This window comes from Durio zibethinus, chromosome 17, assembly GCF_047325235.1.
Source record: "Durio zibethinus cultivar Kanyao isolate XHJ-2024 chromosome 17, ASM4732523v1, whole genome shotgun sequence".
NCBI classification, from domain to species: Eukaryota; Viridiplantae; Streptophyta; class Magnoliopsida; order Malvales; family Malvaceae; genus Durio; species Durio zibethinus.
Window position 1 is genome coordinate 16,922,280 of NC_143178.1, and position 27,078 is coordinate 16,949,357.

The 27,078-nt window shown below is 29.8% G+C and overlaps 1 pseudogene; it reads left to right on the top strand.

Annotated features, from left to right (window-relative positions):
- Positions 1-27,078, top strand: LOC149514049 (GDSL esterase/lipase 6-like; annotated as a pseudogene).

Genomic DNA, 27,078 nt, shown 5'->3' on the forward strand with positions numbered 1-27,078 from the left:
ATGGTAGTTTTAAGACCAGATCAGGTAGTTGCACATAGAAGATGTGACAAAGGCATTGTGAGATCAGGTGAAGGAGAATGTCATACTTTAGGCGGGCACACTAGGTGCTTAAAACTAAGCATCAATGACCAAGGCTCAAGCACCAATGATAGTTACAGGGGTTTGAGTAATAAGCTTGGTAGAGAAGTCCAGACTATTCGCACATCAGTCAGGCTTGCCCATACAACCAAGGCCAAGCCAGCATCATGCCTACCTAAATGGACCAAAGAGAGTTAGACTAATCCAAAATCTTCTAAGAGCACTCAATGTAAGATTTGGTTGGCCCTTAGAATCAGAAGAAGCCTTATGTAATCTGTGCATTAATGTGTAGTCTCCTATTCTTAGAGATCATATAATCCCTTGATTTTATGATTAGACATACGATACTGGGGTTATAAATAGAGGGTCACCCCTCCTTCCTTTATACACTATCAAACACTTGTTTTTAGTAATATACAAAACATATTCCAATATTCTATTGTGTTTTCTTCTAACTTGTGTATTCTGCCTTTCCTTGTTGTTGCTTACCTGCATGTTTCTTTAGTAGGCTAAACTTTGGCTAAGGAGTTCATTTCTCAGCTTAAGGCTGCATAGATTTAGGCTTAAGACTGAAGCCCATGACACTAACACATACAATAGAACTGGAGGAAAATGAATTTTGTCTACATAGATCCGACATTTGTGGCATTTCCTAGCATAATTGATGCAATCATTCTCCAATGTTGTCTAGTAATATCCTACCCTTATTATCTATATGGCCATCATGTGTTTGTTAGCATACATCCCACAAATCCCTTTATGGACTTGCTCTAGAATCTTTCTAGCTTCCATGGCATCTACGCATCTTAATGGTACTTAATCTCAACCTTTCTTGTACAAGATTTCCCTATTTAGCACAAACCACATTGATGATCTTCGAATAATCCTCTTATCATTCTCTGAAGTATGCTTGGGATATTCACGACACTTCATGCAATGTACAATGTCATGATACCAGGGTCGATAATTTTTTTGTTCTTTCACATTTGAGCAATGGGCCGATGAATCCCGCATTTGTACTAGAATGGGTTGAGTTCTTGTATTGGCATTTATCATGAACATTATAGCCAAAGTAGCCATTGCATTAGCAATTTAATTCTCTTCTTAAAGAACATGTTGAAACTAAATCTCCTTAAACTGTTTAATCAAATCAGCTATGTGCTTTTGGTATAACACCAACTTTAGGTCCTTAGTCTCTTATTCACCTTCCAATTGGTAAATCACTAGGGCTGAGTTCCCATACACTTTCAATACATTAATTTTTTTTTCAATGGCCATATGTAATCCCTTGGCACATGTTTCATATTTAGTAACATTGTTTGTAGAATTAAAATCTAGCCTTACAGTGCTAGGGTAGTAATTCCCTTTAGGAGATATTAATACTACCTCGATGCCATACCCCATTACGTTGGATGCCTCATCAAAAAAATCTTCCATAACTTTGTCATAAGCTCTTCATCCTCATCTCATAAGATTTTCATTAGATTTTCATTCGAAAAATCAAGCTTTATGGGCTCATAATCGTCTATGGCCCTATCAGCAAGAAAATCGACTATCGTAGCTCCTTTTATAGACTTTTAAGGCACATACATAAGATCATACTCTGATAGCATGACTTGCCATCTAACTATTCTGCCCAATAGGGATGGCTTCTCAAACATGTATTTGTAGGCATCTAACTTTGATATAAGTCAGGTTGTGTGATAAAGCATATATTACCTAAGCCTACTAGTAGTCCACACTAATGCATAACACATTTTTTCAAATTGGGAATACTTAATCTCATATTCTGTGAACTTTTTGCTCAAGTAGTAAATGGCTTGTTCTTTGTTGCCAGTTTCTTCTTTTTGCCCCCCAGTATACAACCTATTAAATTCTCTTGCACTATTAAATATAAGATTAGCAGTCTTCTGGCAACAAGTGGCACTAACACCAATGGATTTGTCAAATACTACTTAATCTTCTCAAAAGCACCTTGACATTCTTCATCCCAATTGCCAAGATTATTTTTATGCAACAGCCTCAAGATTGGATCACACTTTTAAGTGCTAAGATATAAAGTGAGAAATATAATTCAATTGCCCTATAAAGCTTTTCACTTCCTTTTGTGTATGTGACACTGTTAAATTTTGAATGGCTTGAATTTTATTAGGGTCTACCTCAATACCCCTTTCACTAACTACAAATCTTAATAATTTCTTTAATTTAGCCCTGAACATGCATTTGGTTGGATTTAGCTTGAGTTGGTACTTTTATAGCCTTTCAAAGAATTTCTTAAGGTTAACTACATGATATTCTCCCTTCCTAAACTTTGCTATCCATCCATATATACTTCTATCTCCCTATGCATCATGTTATGAAAAATAGTGACCATTGCTCTTTGATATATGGCACTAACATTTTTAAGCCCAAATGGCATAACTTTGTAATAAAATGTACCCCATATCATCACGAATGTGTTTTTCTCCATATCTTCCTAAATCATTTTGATTTAATTATATCCAGAGAACCCATCCATGAATGAAAAAATGAAATGCTTGGCAGTATTATCCACCAAAATGTCAATATGTGGCAATAAAAAACTATTCTTTGGGCTAGCTTTATTTAAATCCCCATAATCCATACACATATTTACCTTTCCGTCATTTTTTAGAACCAAGACTACATTGGCTTCCTATTTTGGGTATTTAGCCACTTCTAAGAAAACCTACATCGAATTGTTTTTTTACTTCTTCTTTTGTTTTCAACAACATCTTTGGTTTTATGTGCCTCAGCTTCTGTTGCATTGGTTAATACTCTAGTTTTAGAGGCAGTTTATACTCGACAATATCTGTTTGGCGTGTTTTGATAAGACCATGCAAATATGTTTACATATTCTTTTAATAAATCCACTAACTTTTGCTTTCCATTAGTGGCAATGAAAAACCTATCTTGACATCCTTCTTATTCTTTTCATCTCTTAGATTTAATAGATCTATAGTCTCTTGATGAGGCTCTATAGGTTTCTTTTCTTGTTCCACCCATTTTAGCAACTCATGAGGTAACTCATAGTCTTTAGAGTCAACATCATCAACAAGCTCATTAATGTCAATTGAATTTTTGAAATCAAATTTGGTATCATTGTTTTGCTCATCCATAATGTTCATTATTTAAAGACTTGAAAATAGGTATATATAGTCATAAGGAAATATAGGTTAATTGGGCAAAATAAAAGAAATATAAACAACAAAGAAAAAGAAATAGGAATATGATGTATGAGAAATGCATTGCATTCATTACTTAAGTTAGGATAATTAAAAACAAAGCCCATATATTTACTCTCTGCATGCTTTTGGGCCAAAGCAATTGGAACTTAAAGCCTCAGATGTTCAAAAGACGATAGTAACCAAAACACCATTTTTAAACTCCTAACTCTAGAAAAAAAGTCTTTTCTTCTTACATCTCCTTTATATCTTTCGTAATTTGAACCTGAGAGAAAACTTCCTCCATTTTGACAATTGATTCTTTTTTTTTTTTCCTTCTATTGATCTAAGATAAACATATCTGTCAAAATAAAATATTTTATAAAGTATGAGAATACTATCCCCTCACTATCTGAATCGTGGCCTCTAAAGTGTGCCATTCTATTTTCTCTTTTTTCCAACATCATTCTTCTCTTATTTACAGCAGTAGGCTTAAAACCTATGCCTCGCCTTTCCTCAATTGCAATTGGCATTTTCTTGATTCCTTGTAAAGATGCTTCAAACCCTGACCAGCTCGCTAGCTTTTGCTAATGGTCTACTTAGCTATCATGCTTATAGTTTTTGACAGCCAAGGCATAGATATTTTTTACCTGTCTTCAACATATGTAGCATTTACGATCTCAAAGGCTCTAAATGAGCACTTGATGCTTTTTCATAGCTTCAATATATAAAGTGGTCAAAGTTTTGGTTACCAGTAGGTTTTCTTCACCATCTAAGCAAACTTGTTTTCTTTCAATAATGAACTTCACCTTCTGATGCAAAGATGAAGGTATGGCTCTCGTTGTTTGAATCTAAGTTCTTCAAAGTAACCAATTATATGAGGGTGTAATATCCATAACCTGAAATTGGACATTAAAGGTACATGGATCAATTTATAATAGAATCTTGATATCACCAATCACTTTCTTCTATGCCCCGTCAAAAGCCCTAACTGTCATATGGCTAATCCTCATATGTGACTAATCTATTGGTAGCTTGAGAGCATGGTCATAGGCATTACATTAATGGATGACCCATTATAGATAAGCATCTTAGCCATTGTATAGGTTTTACACTTAATAGTAATGTGTAAAGCCTTGACATTTCTATGCCTTTCAGAAGGTATCTCATCATTATTAAAGAAATAAAATTTGGGGCCATGATACTTCCCCTCATATGATCCATACTTTTCACAAAAAGATTATGCTCAACATAAGCTTGATTAAGCACTTTCAACAAAGCATTCCTATGTGGTTTTAAATTCAACACGAGTGATAACAAAGAGATACATTATGGCAACTTATTCAATAGGTCCTTTGTACTATACTCACTATGCTTGATGACTTTAGAAACTCGCAAGGCTCTTTTTCTAGCACAAGCTTTTTATAATGGACCTCTAGGTTTATTTCAACAGGATTAGGACATTTTTTTGCTGTGACTTTTCTTCTTCCTTTGCCTTTCCTTTCTTAGCCCTTACAATCATTTTAGGAGTATAACAATGACCACTTTTAGTCATTCCTTCGACCACTGTTATATTTGTAGTGAGTTTGCCTTTCTTATTTTTTAAAGCTAATCCATCTGTAGACCTTTGAATTTCTTCTTTATTGTTATAGTCCCATAAAATCGATCGATATTTTTTGTAAAGAAAAAGACTAGGGACATAAATTGTTAGTGATGCCCTAGGGAAATACACCTACTCCTTTATAACCGATTCTATTTCCTTAACATAAAAGATGGTAAGGGGTTTTGAAATGAAAGGTGCTTCCAATTTATCACTTATCATGTCCACACTACCAACATTCTTTTCAAGATAAAAAATCAATGACCCTATTCATCTATAACTGTTGCAACACTAAACCCTTGATAGTCTTAGATCACATGCTCCACATTCTTCCTATGGTAACAACAATCATGGTCATTTATCTAAATTGCTTTTATCATCCACTACTAGAACAACCATGTTTGTCCTTACCAAACAATCAAATATTTTCTTTATAGGGATCTCCATTTCACCTACCCATCTCTTCATTCTTGACCATTATCCTTCTACCATAGCACTAATATTACCATCGAAATGGTTGAGAATAGGGTTTTTACTAATATTAGGCTTTTCTCTAGAATTAAAATTCAACAAACCTTCATTTATTAACTCTTGCACCTTATACTTTAAAGCCATGAATTTTCAATAGAATGGCCAGCCACACCATAATGATAATCACATTTAGCATTATGGTCATACCATTTTGGGTATAGTGGCTTCAATGGCACTACATACTTTGGAGCAATAAGATGACCCCTTATTAGCTGTGGATATAAGCTAGTGTACAACATAAAGATAAGGTCAAACTGAGGCTTCTCCCTATTATTGCTACTTTGTGAATTCTTTTGACTTGGATTAGCTGCTTGGGTTGCCATTACTAAAGTAAAACTGGGTGGCTATAGATTAACTTTTAATCTATATGGCGATTGTTAGGAGGGTTGAGAAAGTATGATAGTTGGGCAACTAAGTTGGTAGTTGGATAGTAAGTGGGGAATTGTGGTCTTGGATTATACGAGATAAAGGAACAAAATAAGGGATTCCCTATAGATATAACATGTTTCTCTTGCTCATTTTTCCTTAGATTGGCTGACTTCTTAGCACCGAAAGCTCTAGGTCCTTTAATTTTGTCAATTTTAATGGAATTCTCAATCATTTCTCCTAAAATCACCATATCAGAGAAATTCTTAGTAGCATTTCCTACCATTTTATCATAGTATGGGGCCTTTAATGTGCTAATAAATAATACTGTAACTTTCTTTTTAGGTATGGTGGTTGAACTTAAGCTGTTGCATCTCTCCAACAATACACATACTCTTAAAAAGTCTCAGTTGACTTTTTTTTCAATATTTTGTAGAGATAGCCTATTCGGGGTAATGTCCATAACATGCCTATAGTGAGCCAAGAAAGATTTGGCTAGGTCTTTCCACGTATAAACTAGCTTTAATCTAATTGGACATACTATCTTGCTATAGATCTAGTTAAACTGTCTTGAAAATAATGTATTAGAAGCTTATCATTATAAGTATGACCCATTATCTTACAACAAAACATTGTAACATGAGCAGTGGACACTTGGTTCCATCAAATTTCTTAAAGTTAGGAACCTCGAATTTTGTCTGTATAACCACATCGAGCACTAAACTAAGCTCATTTGCATCCACGTTCCCAAAGACATCATTCATTTTAACGGTTCTCAGTCTTTCTTCCAACAAATCATACTTATTTTTCATCTCACCACTCACTACTAGCGTAAACATGCCATGTAGCTTTTCTTGTTTAATAGGTTCATCCAGATTTGTTATAGTGATAAGATTAATATTCACATGCATCTGAGATGGTTTACTAAAAATGAAAGGCTAGTATTGATTAATAGAAGGTCCAGTGAAAGGTTATGTGGCTAGTGACTATAAATAGATTCCTTGGGAGGTATGAATTCGCGGTGGAGCAAATTTTGAAGGATATGCTAGTTTTGCCACATTAACCCTGTTTCCTAACTGTTGTGTACTAGCAACTTCCTTGCCTTTTAAGGAGCTAGTTAACAACTATCTTAACTCAAACATCTCTACCTTGATATTTAATTAAATTTCCATCACCCTTTCCTTTATCAAACCTAGCCATATCCTCTTCTTTCGTAGCTCAAAAATTAGAACGGGTATTATATCTATGTGAAATTGCTTGATCGGACTTCTTTGGCTTTTCTATCCTTAAACCTCTAATTATTGATTGTAAATTAGAACACATGGTATAATTATTGTTGTCATTGCTACTATTAATATTGTTATTAATTATTAGTGCAATGAATATAATGCAATGCAAAAGAAGTATTGCTTTGGATAAATCTAAGTAAAGAAAACATTCATTAACCATAGAAATCCTTGTACATCATTCAATCATTCTTTCATTGAACCCATAAAAACACCTAATGAGCATATTGCTCCCTAACTTCACATAAGAAACTCAACAAAGGCTTATTACCATGTTGAGTTGGTACGACTTTCCATTCTAGTTCTCTAGCTCTCTCCACCATTTCATTGGCTTTTTGCACAACCTTGTAGATTTGTGAAGTCAAATGCTCTATGTACTACTACCTTCCTAAACTCTCTACTCTTTACATTTCTCAAGCATCCACTTCCATGTTACAAATATGGGCCTAAAAATTCTCCCCCTATTACTAATTAGTCAAAATCTTATCTATGGGATGTTGATTATTGATCAACTAAAGCTCCAAGCTCATTAATTCCTACTCCAAAGCCTTTTTCTCATTTTGCAAATCAGACTTCCTAGTTTGTTCCTTCTTTAATTCAACCTTTTGCTTCTCGTTTTCTTTTTGGCACTTGACTACTTTTGCAAAGACTTTCAAAAACTTTTCTTTCCATATGTACTATTCTCTAATGAATGTAAAGATCACTTCCTTGTTTTCTCGATCTCTATTCTTCCAATACTCCAACCATCTTTCTTAATTCTTCCACATCCTTCTTGGATCCCCTCAAAGGTTTGATGTCCAACCTCAATCTCTTATTTTCTTGATAAAGATCTTGCCAATCTTCTTTCAAATCCTTTCGTTTTTTGGTCAACTTTTATATTGCATCACCTTTCATTATCAAATCATACCTTAATTGGTTGACCTAATCTGTCATTGCCATCTTCTCTTTCTCTATCTTTTTTCTTTCAATCTCAAACTCTCATTAGGTGATCTTAAGAGTTAACAATACCGACCTTGAAATAGGACTAGGCAACTTATCTAAAACATTGACTGGTAAAGGCCTAACTTCATTAACCTTTTTTATTTTTTATATCCTTCTACAATATTATCTGTAAATCTACCCGAGCTCATTTGGTTAACCCACTTCCATGCCTTAATGACTTCATAAACCTTTTTCATATAATAAGATGCCTCATAATCAAATTTGAGTGAACTAAGTCCATGAGTCATAGGGATGAACTGATGCGAGTCATATTGTCTTTGAGCCATAAGAGGTGCATAACTCACTGCCCTCTATATCCCTAATAGGGGTACCCATGACTTATCTTCATAACTATACAAAATGGTCATAGAAAGCATCCATGGTGCCTTTTATGTTACATCTTCACTAGTAAGCTCTAGAAAGAATGACATCCATTGACTTTTTATCCAATCCCTCTACCATTCCTTGGTGACAAACTCCTTGCTAAGAATAAAATGAATAGAGATTGGTCAAAATAATATCTTTTCTTTTCCCTAAAAGTGACTTCTAAGCTAAATAAAAAGCAACTAAGCACATTCAATGAATTGCCCCTTACCCTTCTTTTAACAAAAATTAAGTGATCTAATGGTCTTTGCTAAAATAGTCGATAAAGGATTTATACCTTTATCCAATTGCTCAAAAAAGTCAACCACTAATGTTTTTACATGTCCTAATACCTTAAGGAATATCATCAACTAATACATGGCCAAAACAAACACATCTAACACCTTATTAGTATTAATATGCTTTTTTATATGCTCAAATAGAAAGGCTAATGGAATAGTCTTAACCTTTTTTTTCTTTCTTATGCTTGTCTATCTTCTTGACCACTATTTACAAAATCTTAGCTAACTTCTTTCTATATCTGATAGTTTTTTGCTTCTTCCAATAGATCTTGTCTTGGTTAGCAGACTTTATTCAGAGTAAAGATGAATATTCTTCAATTGTAAGGACCAAGTCTTGTTAGTTAAATATGAAACACCGATAAAATGGATTCTAAAACTCTATCGTAGCCTTAACTAATGCCTCATCAATCTTCACTAGCATGAGTAATGCCATATCCCTATATTTCTTCCAAAAAGACTCTTTATTTTCTATTCTCAATTGTTGCCATATAAATTCCAACTCGGCTACATAATTTTGACTCAAATCCATCTGTACCAATTGTGGAAGTGTAGACATAAAACTGAACCCTAAGCAATCTCCTTCTTTTCCTTGAGTGCTTGTTGATTGGCTTTTGACTTCTAAATAATTCTTGCTGGGGGTGAATGCTAATGATGGCTTAATGAGTTCTTCTTTTACTATTGATTAATTCAAAAAAAATACCCCCTTTTAAGAAATATGATGCCTATATGATGCATATAGCAAGATTAAGGGTAATAAAAGAATTAAATAAGTTAGTAATGTTAAATAATAAATAAACAAACAAACAAATAAATAAATAAATAAGCATGGCATATAACACAGTAGAATCTACATAGTGTCCTTGCTTTAGGTAATTTTTTCAAGAAGGATGGTATGGCTCTATCCTAGGTTGAATCCTTAGGGCTTATGATATTCTAGGTTAGGATTTATATATCTAAAGGTTCCCAAACTATTCCTTACATCATCATCCATTATAGACTAGTAAGACTCCCCGATCCTCACCTATTATAGGCTACTAATGGAAAGGGTTCAATCTAAGTAAAAGTGTTTCACTAGCAAATGCAGAGGTTATCACCTCACGAGAGCGTATTTACTTCACTTCCTCTTAATAAAGATGGAACTTGGGTCTAGAGTTTATGCATGTAAGTGAATATACAAAGATGTGCAAAGTGATGTATTAATCAAAATAACGTAAATAAATCATAAACACCAAATCAAAACAAAGTAAAAACTAACATACAATTTATTTTATTTATTGACTTTTTTTTAGAAATTAAAATAAAGTGAACTAAATTAAATATCAATTAAAACCAATTTAATCTAAAGTTTTTAATAGTGCATAATTAACATTGTTGGCTTAACTCTTAAAATGTCTCTAGTGGAGTTGCCAAACTATTGTAACGTATCGATCTGAAGACTTGATCGCTAGATGTAAAAATTTAAAATTGTGAAAAATACGAAGAGTCACCACCAATCTTTTTTTAATGTGTGATTGGCTTGCCAAAAATTTTATCTTTTAATAAAACAAATAAAACATGTTTGAAGCTTTATTAAAAAGATGATTTTGGTCTACAAAAACATATTGGGTTTAGGAGTTGGTTACGTGTGGGGAAGGATTAGTACCCCCACAACGCCTACAAAATTGGTACCAATTAATTATACGCTATATATAATATTGGACAAAAATGGTTTTTATACAAAATTCAATTATAATTCCCTTCATTTTAAAACAATGAAATTAGTTTTAAAAAATCTTTGTTTAGGAATATTATGAAAATCTTCAAATTAAAGAAATACTTTTGAATTCTCCAAAATAAAGGCATAATTCAAATTTATTCTTTTCATCTGAGATTTATCATACCATTCCTTTTAAAAATAATAAAATAACATTCGTTGTAAATGATAATTATTAATGACTTTCCAATATATAGGCAGAGTACCAATAATCATATTTCATGGAATTCTATTTTAATTTCATTTGTTAAACTAAAAATTTTCAAGAAAACTTTTTATGTAGTAAAAAAACAAAAAACAATATAATTAATATTAAACATCCATAACTAGAGTAGATATATATATATGCATTATAAATGAACACATTAATCCAAAAACGAAACATATGCCAATGATGATCAACTATGAATTTAAGAATAAGGTTTTCAAAAATAAAGAGACTATCCAGACTCTTCAATATCTAGGTAGAGTTTGGGTGTAACTTTTTATATTTAAAATCCTATACTATTATTTTTATATTTATATTGGATATTTTAACAAAAAATTTTCATTTTGAGTTACGAAAATTATGCAAATTCTTAATGAAATAAAATTTCCTAAATACCCCAACATCTATGCAGCATTCAAGAAAAGATTATTTCATAAAAGTTTTTTCTTGCGAATCCTTTAAACTTAAAACAAGTTTGGGGTTTTGAGTAGATTTGGGTTTAAATTTTAAGAATTTTTGAACCTCTCTAAAAGTTTCCAACATTTAGGTAGACTTTCAGAGCAAGCTCATTTTTATAATTCTTTTAAAAAATAAATTTTTATATTTTTACACATTTCATATATATTTCTTCTTTCTTTAAAATCATCATTATTATTATTATGCATAACTTTAAAGTGCATGAAAAATAAAATATATCAAACATGGATTTAAGTATGAAAGCTTAAATTAAAACGAGCATGGGAATCCAAACAATAAGAAAATTAACAATGCATGAAATTAAACTTACAATTAAATTTAAACAATCATAAAAAGAATTGCATGGGTATAATTAAAATCAAACATACATAGAAATAAACTTTATTGGAAACAAACTTTAAGCCTTATATTTTTATAAAATTTATTTATCACAAGATTCCAACTAAAGTGATTTTCTAAACTAGTATTCTACTTTTTATTATTCATGTCAGGACCACAAAGGAAACATAAAATTCAATTGCTTTATCCCCCTGGTCCTCATCTTTTAGCCTTCAATATTTACAAAACATGGCTGCATTTTCACAAAAAAGAAAAACCACCTTTCTTGTACTAATCCACCAATAAATAGGAAAAAATTTTAAAAGTTCCAACTTTCTTATAAATAATAGCTATGCCGAAAAAAACCAAGATCACACTCGGACTTTCAGCTCTTGCAAACTATCACATGCAATGAAAAATCATCAATAAGGAAGTGAAGATGAAGCTTCAAGTTTTTACATGCCATTGGCACATAAGAACAACAATAAAAAAAAAAAACAAATTTTAAAAGAAGAAAAAGAAAAAGTTTTTAAAGGAACTTCATTTCATAGTAAACCAAAAGAACATCGGCCAAAAGAAAGAACTTTAAATCTCCACACTATGAACCTAAACTAAAGCTTTTGAAAAACTATGAACTCTACCATTTCCTATCATTTGCTAAAAGCTCACCGAAACTTGAAAAAAGTTTTTCATTTTTTATGTGAAACCATATGAGCAAAGAAAATGCAGAAATTTTTTGATAGTATGCACATGTAAGAGATCGAGCTAGAAAAAAAAAGGTCACTTTTTTTACCAACTTTTCCCAAAAACGTGACCTGCCTTCTTGCTTGCCTTCCTTTCCACTAATCCTTCACCCCTTTCTTTTTTATTTAGTTTTTGGCTCCTCTTCCTAAACTCCAAAAACCTTCTTTTTTTTAAGGGCCCCCCTTTCTTGTAAAGGAGAAATCCACCAAAATATCTTTAAAAGATTAAAAATAGGCTTTTGGATCAAATCTCATCCAAGGGCCAGAGTTTCTTCCTTTTTTATTTCAAAAAGCAATCTTTAGCCATTGTATCAAGATTCAATAAGAGATCTAATGGTCCATATTATTCACTACAAAGGATGGATTTTTATAGCCCCTAAACTAAATGAAAAGACTATTTTATCATTAGTACAAAATTTTTTGTATTTAAGCCATTTTCTTAGAAATCAGTGTTCCCATGGTCATTTTTGGGATTTGAAAGCACAAAAAATCATGAAATATTATAAAATAGAAATCTAGAAAGTTTCATGAAAATCTGAGCTTAGAAAGACCGAATTACAAAAATACCCAAGAGGGGTATTTTAGTAATTTTACATCTCTCGAGGTACTGCTATAATTTCAAATGCATTAAAATCATGAAATATTATGAATTTGAGATCTGAAAAGTTTCACAAAAATTTGAGCTTGGGATGACCAAATTATGAAAATACACCAAAAGTGCATTTTAGTAATTTTGTACTTCCCCAAGTGCAATACAAATTTTTAGTGTTTTAAAAATCACCAATTTTAATTTTAAACCACCTTGATTCCAATTAGGTTGTGAATTTTGAGAACTAACCCAAGTTCTATCCATTTTTACCAAGTTTTACACAAATTTGACTTTTTTGACTAATTTTTACTTTATTGACCAAGTTTGACCAGATTTAACTTGAGTTGACTGTGGGCTCTTTATGAGTTGTAAATGGTCCTCTTAAATGGTTTATGTAATAGTCCTATATTAATGGTTCTAGCCTATGTTAGCGAATGAGCCTGGGTCAATCACATCAAAAATGTTCCAGATAAAATTCAGTGTCTACATATAGTTATAATTATTTGAACTTGTTTAGTAAACACTCTTTTTTTAATTCTCTTACTCATTAATTTTTGGAATATTAATAAATTAGTATTATTTTACTTCAAATAAGCCTATACAAACTAAAACAATTGTTTTATTACAAAAAAAAAGTCATAATGATTTAAAATAGATAATTATTTAAATAGTCATAACTGTTTAAACTTGTTCGATAAACATATTTATTTTTAAAATCTTTTACTTATTAATTGTCAAAATATTAATAACTTAATATTATTTTAATCTAAATAAATTTGTATGAACAAAATCAATTGTTTTATGATGAAACAAAAAGTTAGAACAATATCAAGTAAATAATTGCTTCAATAGTCATAACATTTTGAATTTGTTGAATAAATAGTTGAAATATTGTTTTATGACAAAAGGTCATAACGATTTGAAATACATAATTGTTCATATAGTCTTAACTATTTGAACTGCTTCGATGAATAGATTTATTTTTTAAGTCTCTTAGTTATTAATTTTACGAATATTATTCAATTAGTATTATTTTATTCCAAATAAGCTTATATTAATTGAAACAATTATTTTATAATAGAATAAAATGTTATAATAATTTGAAATAGATAATTGTTCAAATAAGAATTGGTTCGATAAACAAATTTATTTTTTAAATCTCTTACTTATTAATTTTTGAAATATTAATAAATTGGTATTGTTTTATTCCAAATAGACTTGTATGATGAAAAATAATTGTTTTATGATAAAACAAAAGTTCATAACTATTTGAAATAGATAATTATTCAATTGGCCATAATTATTTGAACTGATTCGATCAACTGATTAACTTCTCAATTTTTGAAATATTAATAAAATAATATTATTTTATTTGGGATAAGATTTTATGAACTGAAACAATTGTTTTATGATAAAACAAAAGGTCATAACAATTTTAAATAGATAATTGTTCAAATAGTTATAACTATTTGAACTTGTTTAGTAAGCAAACTTTTTTTTTTTAATGTCTTGCTTATTAATTTTCTAAATGTTAATAAAATAGTATTATTTTATTTCAAATAAGCATGTATAAATTGAAGCAATTATTTTATGACTAACCAAAAGGTTAGAACGAATTGAACTAGCTAATTTTCTAATAGTTTTAACTATTTGAACTGATTCAACAAACACATTTATGTTTTAAATCCCTTGCTTATTAATTTGTAGAATGCTATTAATTTAGCAATATTTTACTCTAAATATGCTTGTATGAATAAAAACAATTATTTTATGACAAAACAAAGATCATAACGATTTTAGATAGATAATTGTTCAAATAGTCATAACTATTTAAATGTTTACCTATTAATTATTGAAATTTTAATAAATTAGTATTATTTAATCTGAATAAGCTTATATGAATAGAAACAATTGCTTTATAACATGATAAAAAGTCATAACTATTTGAAATAAATAATTTGTCAAATAGTCATAACTATTTAAACTAGTTTGATAAATAGATTTATTTTTTAAATCTCTTATTAATTTTTGAATTATTAATAGATTAGTATTACTTTATTTTGAATAAATTTATATGAACAAAAACATTTGTTTGAAATAGCCATAATTATTTAAATGGATTCGGTAAATAGACTCACTTTTTAAATCACTAGAATATTAATAAATTATTATTATTATTATTATTTTATTTTGAATAAACTTTTATGAACTCAAACAATTATTTTATGACAAAACAAAATGTCATAATGATTTTAAATATACAATTGTGCAAATAGTCATAACTATTTGAATTTGTTTAGAAAACACATTTTATTTTTTTTAAATCTCTTGCTTATTATTAATTTGGATAAGCTTTTATGAACTGAAGTAATGTTTTATGATAAAAAAAAAGGTCATAATGATTTTAAATAATTGATTATTCATTCATAACTATTTGATATTATTCGGTAAACAGATTTATTTTTTCAAATCTCTTACTTATTAATTTTTTGAATGTTAATATATTATGATTATTTTATTTCAAATAAGCTTGTATGATATGAAACAAATATTTTATGACTAAAAAGGGGTTAGAATGATTTAAAATAGATAATTATTCTTATAGTTTTAATTATATGAACTGGTTTGACAAACACAATTTTTTTAAATCTCTTAGTTATTAATTTTTGAAATATTAATAAATTAGTATTATTTTATTTAGAATAAGCTTATATGATTAAAAATAATTGTTTTATAACACAACAAAATGTCATAACAATTTGAAATAGATAATTGTTCATATGGCCATAATTATTCAACTAATTCGATAAACAAATTTATTTTTTAAATCTCTTACTTATTAATTTTAGAAATATTAATAAATTAGTATTATTTTATTCATTATAAACTTGTATTAATTGAAACAATTGTTTTATGAAAAAACAAAAAAAGTCATAATGATTTTAAATAAACTATTGTTCAAATAGTAATAACTATTTGAACTTGTTCGGTAAATAGATTTACTTTTTAAAATCTCTTTCTTATTAATTTTTTGAATGTTAATAAATTAGTATTAATTTATTCCAAATAAGTTTGTATGAACTTAAATAATAGCTTTATGGCTAAAGAAAAAGTTAGAACGATTTGAAATAGATAATTGTTCCAATAGTAATAATCATATGAACTAGTTCGATAAACAAATTTATTTTTTAAATCTTTTACTTATTAATTTTCAAAATATTATTAAATTTGTATTACTTTAATCCGAATAAGCTTGTACAAAAAAAATTATTTTATGACAAAACAAATAGTCATAACAATTTGAAATAGATAATCATTCATATAGTCTTAACTATATGAACTGGTTTGGTAGTTAGATTTATCTTTTAATTTTCTTGGTTATAAAGTTTTGAAATATTATTAAATTAGTATTTTTTTATTCCAAATAAAATAGTTTGAATAGAATTAATTATTTTATGACTAAACAAAAAGTTATAATGATTTGAAATAGATAATTATTCATATAGTCAAAACTATTTGAAATGGCTTGGTAATAAATTTATTTTTTAAATCTCTTAGTGATTAATTTTTTAAATATTAATAAATTAGTATTATTTTATATTGAACAAACTTATATGAACAAAAACAATTGTTTTATGACAAAACAGAAAGTAATAATGATTTGAAATAGATAATTGTTCAAATAGTTATAATTATTTGAACTAGTTTGGTAAATAGAATTATTTTTTAAATTTCTTACTTATAAAATTTTGAACTATTAACAAATTAGTTTTATTTTATTTTAAATAACTTATATGAGCTAAAATAATTATTTTATGACAAAACAAAAAGTCATAATGATTTGAAATATATAATTGTTCATTTAGTCTTAACTGTTTAAATTGGTTCAGCAAACAGATTTAAATCTTTTAGTTATGAATTTTCAGAATATTATTAAATTACTATTATTTTATTCTAAATAAACTTATATGAACAGAAAAAATTATTTTATGATAGAACAAAATGTTATAACAATTTGAAATAAATAATTGTTCAAATAATTAAAACCATTTAAACTGTTTTGGTAAACAGATTTATTTTTAAATCTTTTACTAATTCTTGAAATATTAATAAATTGGTATTATTTTATTTCAAATAAGCTTGTATGTTGAAAAACAATTATTTTATGATAAAATGAAAGGTAATAACAATTTGAAATATATAATTAAATTGATTTATTTTTTAAATCTCTTACTTATTAATTTTGACATATTAATAAAGTAGTATTATTTTATTTTGGATAAGCCTTTATGAATTGAAACAATTGCTGAAGTGTTAGCTTAGATAAGATGAGCTGATCAATTTGATTTAATAAATTAACTTGAGAATCTAATTTGATGGTTAAATAAGTGCCAACTCAGTGCAAGGCTACAACCAAGGTTTTTACTTCAATTTTAAATTTGTTCTTCAAGATTGATTTTAGGACCTTAGTAACCCTCATATAATAATTTTTTACAAGTTTCAAGGCAGACAACTTCTTTTACCGATCTGAGCCAAAAGTTTTAGATTTCATACTTTGTTATTAGATCAAATGTAATTATACTTAATTTTTTTAGATTTGGCTTTAATTTTACAAGTATGAGCATGGTTAGTGCTTAAGCTGAGCACTAAGTATGATTTAAGCAAAGTTAAAACTTTTATTCAACTTTACAATTGCATAGTACAAGTACTTTTCAAAATTATAAGTTTGAGCTAGGCTCTGCATCCTTTCAGTAGCAATAAGTTTTAAGGTTGTCTGTATTCCATGTCCTTAGATTGGATTACTCTTCATATCTTGCAACATGTAAGTCATGTCATGGATGACCTTTTTAACTACATATGGGCTTTCTCAATTAAAGCTAACTTTTTACCTCGATCTCTTGAGGCTTTTACTTTTTTGAGTAACAGGTTACCCATCTTGATATTCTTACATTAGACCCTTTTATTATAGAAATTAGACACACTCTGCTAATAGGCTATATCCCTTTATTCTTCAACCAAGTCAGAATGGCCCCAAGGGTTTCTTCATTCTCCTCTTTAAATTCAAGCTCAACTCGAAAGCTTGAAAGGCTGATCTCCATAAGCACTACGGCCTTTATTCCAAAAGCCAAATTAAAAGAAGTTTCTCTTGTAGAGACTTTAGTGGCCGTCTTAAAAGCTTATAGTATATCGAGTAGCTCATTGGCCCACTTGCCTTTAGTTTCATCTAGTCTTTTCTTAAGGGCTTCTAGTATAATCTTATTAGCTGCCTAGGCTTAGCTATTAGACTAAAGTTATGAGATTGAGGTGAAACTTAAGTCAATATGGAATTTGGAACACTATTTTTTGAACTTAGATTATCAAACTATTTCTCATTGTCCATTATTATGGACTAAGGTAAACCAAATATACAGACTATGTTCTTCCAAACAAAATTTTCAACTTGAAATTCGATTGTGGTAGCTAGGCCCTTGACTTCAAGCCACTTTTAAAATAGTCAATTGTTATTAATACAAATTTTCTTTACCTTGTGGTAGGGGTGTAAAGGCCAAAGACATTTATTCTCTGTTATATGAAAGGCTAAAGACTTATGATAAGAGTTAGCTTGATTGATGGAAGGTGTTGTATGTGTGTGAATCTTTATCATTTATCACTTCTTTTCACTAGGTTGGTTATATCTTTTCTAATGGTAGGCTAGTAATAGCCTTATCTGAGTACTTTGTAGGACAGTGGCTGAGGTCAAAGTGGTTGCCATATATTTTTTTTTTGAATTTCTTTAAGCATATAGTTTACCTCCTTTTCATCTATGTATTTAAGGTAAGGCAAAATGAAAAATTTTCTATATAGTTTCCCATTGATTAAAATGTATCAAAGAGTTTTTCTTACTAAAGCCTTAGCTCAAACTTTATCTTTGGATAGTTCACCATTCATTAGATAAGCTCAGATTGGAGTCATCAATGACACTTTTTCTTTAATTTGGTCGACTAGTTTCTTATCAATACTTTTTTCTAGTAGCTCTTCACCAAAATATGGGATGAGCTGTCATTTGTTATTCTTACTACCAATTTGATAGCGAATTAGCCAAGGTGTTTTCTAACCTCAATATTTTTCATAATCTTGACCTTAGAGAATGTGGCCAAATAAGCCAGCACCTTATTTAGATACTTTTTTATTCAATCTTTTCCAAGCTTCGAATTTTCTATTTATCTAGCTGACCATAAGTTAGGAATCATTATACGTAATAATGTTTTTTTTATATTAAGCTGGAAAGCTAATTTCAGTCTGACAATTAATGCCTCATATTTGACTTTGTTATTCAAAACTTTGAATCCTAACTTTAAAACATATTGAAATTGTAGATCTTTTAGGCTGATCAGGATTAGGCTGGCCTTATTTCTTTGATTAGTAGTTGACCCATCAACAAAAAATTTTTACATTTCTTTTTTTTTTGACCTTATCAGTCTTCTTGAGCTATTCATTGGTCTGAGATAAGGTTCATTCAATGATAAAATCTACTAGTACCTGTGATTTCAAAACCAACCTAGGAAGCATATGAAAGCTATATTCACTAAGTTTCACTATTCATTTGATCAGCCTTCCTAATAATTTTAGCTTTTGTAAGATTTACATAAGTGGCTGGTCAATCAAAACATTGATTGCGTGAGCTTGAAAATATGGCCAAAGCTTTCCAACTAACATGATAACTATGTAAGCTAATTTCTCTATCTTGGCATAATTCATTTGGACCCTATCCAAACTTTGCTCATAAATATACTAACCTCTACCTCTTTTTTTCTTCCCTGATCAATACCGAGTTGATTGCTTGGTTAGTTGTAATGATATACAAATATAGGACCTTGTCAGACCTTAGTCTAAAAAGAATAAAATGAGAGACAAAAATTCTTTTAGCTTTTCTAATACTTTTTGACATTGAGGTGTCCATCATCTAATTCTAGAATGTTCCTAAAGATTTTTAAAATGGCAAGCACTAATCTGTCAATCTAGACATAAATATACTTAAAGGGACTATTTTTTCAATTAGCTTTGCACCTCATTTATTAAGGTTGATGCTTTCATGTCAATAATGGCTTGAACCTTTTAGAAGTTCATCTTTATGCCCTTTTTGTTGATCATGTAATAGAGAAATTTTTTTTATGTGACCTTAAAGGCATATTTGCTCGAATTAAGCCTTATATTATACTTTCTAAAGTGTCGAAGGTCTCCTCTAGATCTTTCAAGTAAACGTTCAAGCTCTTACTCTTCACAATCGTGTCATCTACATATAATTTCATATTTTGATCAATCTAATCTTTGAAGACTTTATTGACCAATCTTAGGTCGGTCACTTATGTATTTTTCAAGTCAAAAGGCATGACCTTATAGCAATATAAGCCTTTCTTAGTTATAAAGGCTATTTTTTCCTTATCTTTTTAAGCATTTTAATCTGATTATAGCTAGAGTAAGCATCCATAAAGTAGAGCAGGCCATGCTTGGCTCAATCATCAACTAGTTGATCCATGCTAGGTAGAGAAAAACTATATTTTGGACAAGCTTTATTGAAGTTGGTAAAGTCTCCATACATTTCTCATTTTGTGCTATGCTTTTTTACCATTATTAGATTAGCAATCTAGCTAAAGTAGTAGGTCTCCCTAATAAAGCCTACTTTTAGTAGTTTATCAACCTCTTCCTCTATTGCCTTTTGCCTCTTTGAGGCATAAGTTCTCTTTTTTTTTTTTTGCCAAACTGGTTTCATGTTCGAAGAGCATATAGTTTGTGGACTATTACCTCAAGATCTATTTTGGACATATTGAATGAGGTCCAAGAAAACAAGTTAGTACTATCTCTTAAAAGTTGAATTAGCTATTATTTATGATCGAGCTTCGCTCTAATTTCTACATATTTTTCAGAATTATTTTCTTAGAATGATATAGAAACGAGGTCTTCAGCCAATTCTTGTCAGTTGTTATTAATCTTTTATCTTTGATCAATTATTTTTTTTGCTCTGTTAAGTCAGGATTATTTTCTGTGAGGAGGATGAATCTCAACATGGCAATTAGTTTATTATTAGTAAGATTATATGTAGAAAAGTTGAGCTCAACAAAATGTAGAATTGTATTTCAAATTTACTTTAACTAGCTTAACAGCTTGATTCTATTGACATGTATGTATGTATGTTGAGTTAAGAGTTTGAGCTTTGTAAAATCATTCAAAATTTGCAAAACTTTTTAACATGTATAATTGTAGAGCTTAAGAGCTTAAAGTGGCTTAAGAACGTGCTTTTTTTTTTCTTTTTGATTTTATGTTATTTTTTACCAAGGTTGTCTTGCTTGGCTTTTTCAATTTTCTTGACATTCACCCTAATCACATTTATCTTCTCAAGTTCCTTGGCTTTGGTTGAATTATAAATCTATTTCTAAGTCATTCATTTCATTATTGTCATATAACACTATCGTACGGTGGATTGGTTTCCTTTGATCTCTCTAACTTCATTTTAGGTTAGAAATTTAATCTTCAGATGAGAAGTTAAACTAATCGATCTTATAACAAACTAGCTAGGTCGACCTAGGATCATATTGAATGTAAGGGGAACATCCACTACCATAAATTCTATGATCAAAGTGATGCTCTTCTATATAGTGCCCAATGTTATTAGTAGCTTAATAGTTGAATTTACTAGCACTTGTTCATTTCCAAAACTGATCAAAGTGGTAATGAATGGCTTTAACATTTCTTTCCTTATGCTCATCTTCAACATAATGGCATAATACAACACATAAGTCGAGCTTTCATTATCAAATGGGATCCTTCTCATCATATTATTATACACTATAGTAGCAACCATAATCGCGTCATCATATGAGAATTGGATCCCTTACAAATCCTTTGATCTAAAAAGGATTGTCTTATCTTTCCTGCAGTTCTCTTTTTGGGCTGAAAAACCAATGGTCATAATCATCCCCTAGTCTAACTTATTTTTGGTTGAGGTTAAGCTCTTGCTAGTTATCATATTATGATACTCATAATAGGCCTATTATCTATAGTTCAGCCTTCATCTTTTTCTTGCTCATTTATATGGTTTCCACTTTTTCGATTTTCTTCTTATCTATTTTCTTAATTTTTTTCCTACCTCTTTTCACTAGTTACCCTTATTGTGTTGTGGCCTACCTTAACCTTATTTGGCTTGGTCCACAAATATGCCTAGTTAACTTCTTTTAATCAGACTCTTTATTTCATTCTTTAAGCTAACACAATCTTTTATGTTATGGTTTAATATCTTGGTGGAAACTACATTTTTTTTGTCAAATCTCTTCTTGTATTTTACTTTAGTGGCTTTGGCCATCTGAGTTTAGGATCTTTTTCTATATGCATCCAAATCCTTTCTTTGAAGATATTTAATGTTGTATAGTTCTTTTATCTGTTCAGGCTCCTAGTCTAAGGGTACCACAGTCATCTCTCTCAGGGAAAGATCATAGATTTTTTTCCTTTTGTTTCAATCGAAAAAAAGGGATAAACCTTTCTTACTTTGGCTTTTCATTGTAGCTTTAGCATTAATGTATTTTTTTATGACAAGTAGCATGTTGCCTAATGTCTTTAGTGGTTTTAGGAAATGTGTAAGCTTCATATGGTACTCTCTATCACTGAGTCCACTAGTCAGGACTCTAAATCTTTTACTTGGATGACTTCTGCATTAAAACGCGTTACGTAGTCTTGAAAAACTTGTTTTTGTCCTAGTAGATTGACATCAAGCTCAGGGTAGTTTTTTTTATTTTTTGCTACTCATAAATTGAAATAAAAAAGTATGACTAAACTCTTTAATAGTTATAATGGACCTTGACTTTAAATTGTAGTACTAGGATTGAGCTACCCCTTTGAGTGTGGTAGCTAGTCCTTTGTACATAAGAGCTTCATTCACCCCTTACATCATCATGTTAGTTCAGTAAAATTCTAAATGATTAAAAGGGTCAGTAGTATTGTTGTAAGTCCTTAAAGTCGACATTGTGGGGGCATGGTTTTGTCAATCTCCTCGGTAAAAGACAAGGTCTCTAAAAATTTAAGCTCATCCTTGAAGGTAATAGCCTTTTCTTTCAACTATTTTTTCTAGGGCTTGCATTCTAGCTTCTAGGTTTTTATTCAGTTAAGGCTTTAGATTGGCTTGTTTAGATTTTTGGGTGGTGGCTTGTGTTAAGGCATGAGTATGGAAGTGGCTAGCTGGAATAATTGGTTCCTCTTCATGTAAGGCCGATAAGGCTCAACGTCCTTGTAGCTCAAATGCCTTTCAGCTGGTAATCTTCTAGGGGTGACTAGGTCGAGTACTTTAAAAGTTTATGGAGGTATGAGGCTTTAAATCACCTCTATGAGGGATTGTAACTAGTAAGTTAGGGCTTGGAATTGCTTCATTGTAAAGCCTTCTTGTGCAAGTGCAGGTTGGTCTATGGGTTGGTTGCTATGAATTTCGGTTCCAACTTCAGCAACTAGCTCTCCATCCTTAAAAAATCTCTTTCTGGGTGACATGGTATTTAGCATGGCTAAATAATGAATAGCCCTCTAACTGGTGTGCCAAATGTTATGCCTGGCTCCAAGCTAAAAGGTAGAACCCTAAGACCACAAGAAAGAGAAAGAGAACAATTAAAGATAAATGATAGGAGTTTTTCTAGCTTATGTACTCCAATGCTTAAGTTAAAGATCGGTATAGGAAGGAAAAAAAAGGAGAAAGTATTAAAGTGAAAGAGTATGAAATGTTTAGATAATACTTGAATGACCCTATTTATAGTTGAAAAGGAGTTTTTAGGTAGCTTAGGTTGTCCACATTCAATCTATAGTTAGGATGACTTGGTAGGTTGAACTAACCTGGATACTGATCATCAACTTAGAAAGTGACAAGTTAGCATAAAAAAAGATCATTTAAATAGGTTAAAGAAATGGTTAAGCTGATATGGCACTGTATATGTCAAGTCGACCTAAAAGTCATAAATGCCCTCGACTATATGCTAGCCATTTTGTCCTTTAAACCCAAAAATGCCTTTAAAAAAAAGTATTTGGGAGACTAACGCCATGCTCATGTATTCCGTTTCAATTTGTCTTTTGATTCTCTTGTTTTGTCTTATTATTATTTCCATTTTCACTTCATATAACCTCCTTTACATTCTCTAAATTTCATTAATTCGATTTCCTCTTTCAACATGGAGAAGAAGCTTTACACTTATCAATATCCTTATTTATCTTTCATTTGCTATAGTCTCTTCCTAAAAAAGTTCTAACAATTTTCATTTTTAAAGACTTTATTTGTTATGTTGGAAACAACCATTTTAACAAAAACTGTAGTGAACAGGCAGATTTCCTTCTTTATGGCTCAACATTTTTCCACTACCCAGTGGTAGGTTCACTAATAGCACAACAATTACTGATTTCATTTTTGTGCTAGCTACCTCTTACTTTATTATGTATTTCTTATACTGCTATTTTGATTTCATTTCCTTTATTTATTTCAATTGTTGGATAATTAATACTTTTGGAGTAATGATTAAAATGGCATCAGCACAATTTATAAGCATTGATATGCAACAACCATACTTTGAGGCATAGATAGCGTTCATGAATGGTAGTAGAAATGATTACCCATCAAATGGCATCAACTTTACTAGCACTAGGAGTGGTGCTCTGCAAGAAACCAATAAAGATTGGGTAAGATTTAATTATTCTTGCTTTTTATTTTATTTCTTATTTGTTAGCTTGGAGAGTGAGAATGAAGAAGCTTTGTGTTTGCTCTTGATATTTAAGTGAATTCATTAATTTTTTTTTATTATACTCGTATGTTTAACTTATGGTAGATTCATTTTTTTTTTTCAAGTAGCACTTATAATATATATATAAACTAAGTGGTGCTATGTAAGAAACCAATAAAGATTGGGTAAGATTTAATTATTCTTGCTTTTTATTTTATTTCTTATTTGTTAGCTTGGAGAGTGAGAATGGAGAAGCTTTGTGTTTGCTCTTCATATTTAAGTGAATTCATTAATTTTTTTTATTATACTCGTATGTTTAACTTATGGTAGATTCATTTTTTTTTTTTTAAGTAGCACTTATAATATATATATATATATAAACTATCGATGAATTATTTATTAATTTTATTAATGAAAAAGATATCATGAAAAAATTTTGAAGGCATCTAGATAAAATTTTTGTTCAAATATTTTTTGTTTTTCAATTTAAGGGAGTGTCCATAAATACCCTATTGTATAATTGGAATACGCCTTTATATTCAAACAAACCTAAAAGAGTATTTTAAAGTCACTGAACACTCTCTATTTGCAAATATTGAAAATTTAGAGTTTTATATTACTAATAGTTTGATCTTTGATGCCACGTCGTAGGGAGTGATATCAATCCAAGACCAACTACGATAATTCCAAATAGTAGTAGAGCAAAATAGGATAGATAAAAGTCTAGCTCAAAAACCTTCATTCTTCTTAGAGTCCTACTCAAATGACACATAAAATTACTTCATTCCTTTTGGTACCCCAACACTTGATCTAGAAGCCTATATGCAAGCCATGATCAAAGAAGTAGCTAACCTAGTTAATCAATTTACAAACTCGGTGCTCATAAAATTGTTGTGTTTTCACTAGGTCCTGTTGGCTGTGTTCTAGGAAATGCCTTCTTACCTGGTGCACCAACCAATCGCTGTTATAGAAAGATGAATGTGATCATTAAGAAGTACAATAAGGGACTAAAAAGCTTGGTAAATATGATCCCGGTTCGACATCCTAGTGCAATTGGTGTTTATAGGGTAGTAAATGATGCTGTCCAACCTTTTCGAGCAATTCCAACTTGTTATGGTAAATATCTAACCCCATAAAATTTAAATAATTAAAGAATTTGAGCATTTGGATATAGTTGGTGCATATATCTCGAAGAGTAGGTTTTGAATTTGTTTTTTTTTTTCTCAAACTTAAAAAAAAAAAAAAAGAGCAACACACCTTGATTCTCAAATTTGATAAAAAAAATTATAAAAGTTAAAATATCAAAAAGGCTTGGCAATTTTTAAAATTTCTAAGATAAACTTTTATTTATGAAGTTTCATGTTGAATTTGCCTTTACATGAGATTTTATATCCACAACTACAAAAGTCCTAGTTTTGTCACGTATGTGTAGTGTAAATATCACTAGCTTAATATAGATAATAACTATCTATGACAAAGTTAACATGACAAAAATAACAAACCTTTATTTCATTCAAACAAAGATTTAATTAAATAAAAATAGTATTTTAACAGCTCAATTAAATAAAATAGAAAAAAAATACAAGAAACAGTTCTTTTAGTAAAAAATAAACTTTTTTAAAGCATAATCTAATATATATATATATATATATCACTGATAAAGGACCATTCCGTTACAATTTTAGAAAAATGGGAATGGGCAATTTATTTTTTAAATTATAAGAACCAAAATGATATACATGAACTTTAGGGATTAAGGATGTAATTTGCTCAACAATTAAATTTAAAAAAGTACTTGCTTTCCCAACTTCTACATATTCAAAACTTTTCAAGGATATACTTAATCAAGTAATCTCAAATCTCTTTTCAAGAGTCCATTAGAGTTTATTCCATCTAGTTTTACTAATACATTTTTTTCCTTTTAATAGGGGATAAGAAGTATATTTTTCACTAAACTAAATTAAGAGCTTCATATTAATCATTCTATTATTTTATACAATATTACCTCTCAACCTTAATTTTTGTGTAATCTTTTAGCTGCTAAATGATGATGTCAACCTTGACGTGGTATTTGTTAAAAAAAAAATAGTTGGATTAAATTAAAAAACCAAAGTTGACAAGCAAAAAAAAAAAAAAGAAAAGCGAAAATGAAGAACACGTTTTTTTTTTGTAGTTTTCCTATAAAAAATAGTTTTTTTTCTTACAAATTTTAAATTACATGTTAGTGACTTTGTTGGCTTTTCTTTTAGAAAAAAATCCAAAAATTTTTATTTTTTCTTAATTATTGATAATATCATTTTCTTTGATTCCATAGGTTTCTTTGATGTAAATAGTGCCTGTTATGGAGATGGACCTCTAGGGGGGAAGCTACAATGCGGTAGGGAAGGTTACAAAATTTGTCCAAACTCCAATGAGTTCTTGTTTTTGGATTACTTCCATCCAACAGAACATACCTATAAACTTATCTCCAAGGCTTTATGGGGTGGAAAGAAATCTCGAATTAGTCCAATTAATTTAAAAAATCTAGCTAATCTTACTATCATGCTTGTTTATAAGGTGATGAAATTGTAGAACACGGCTT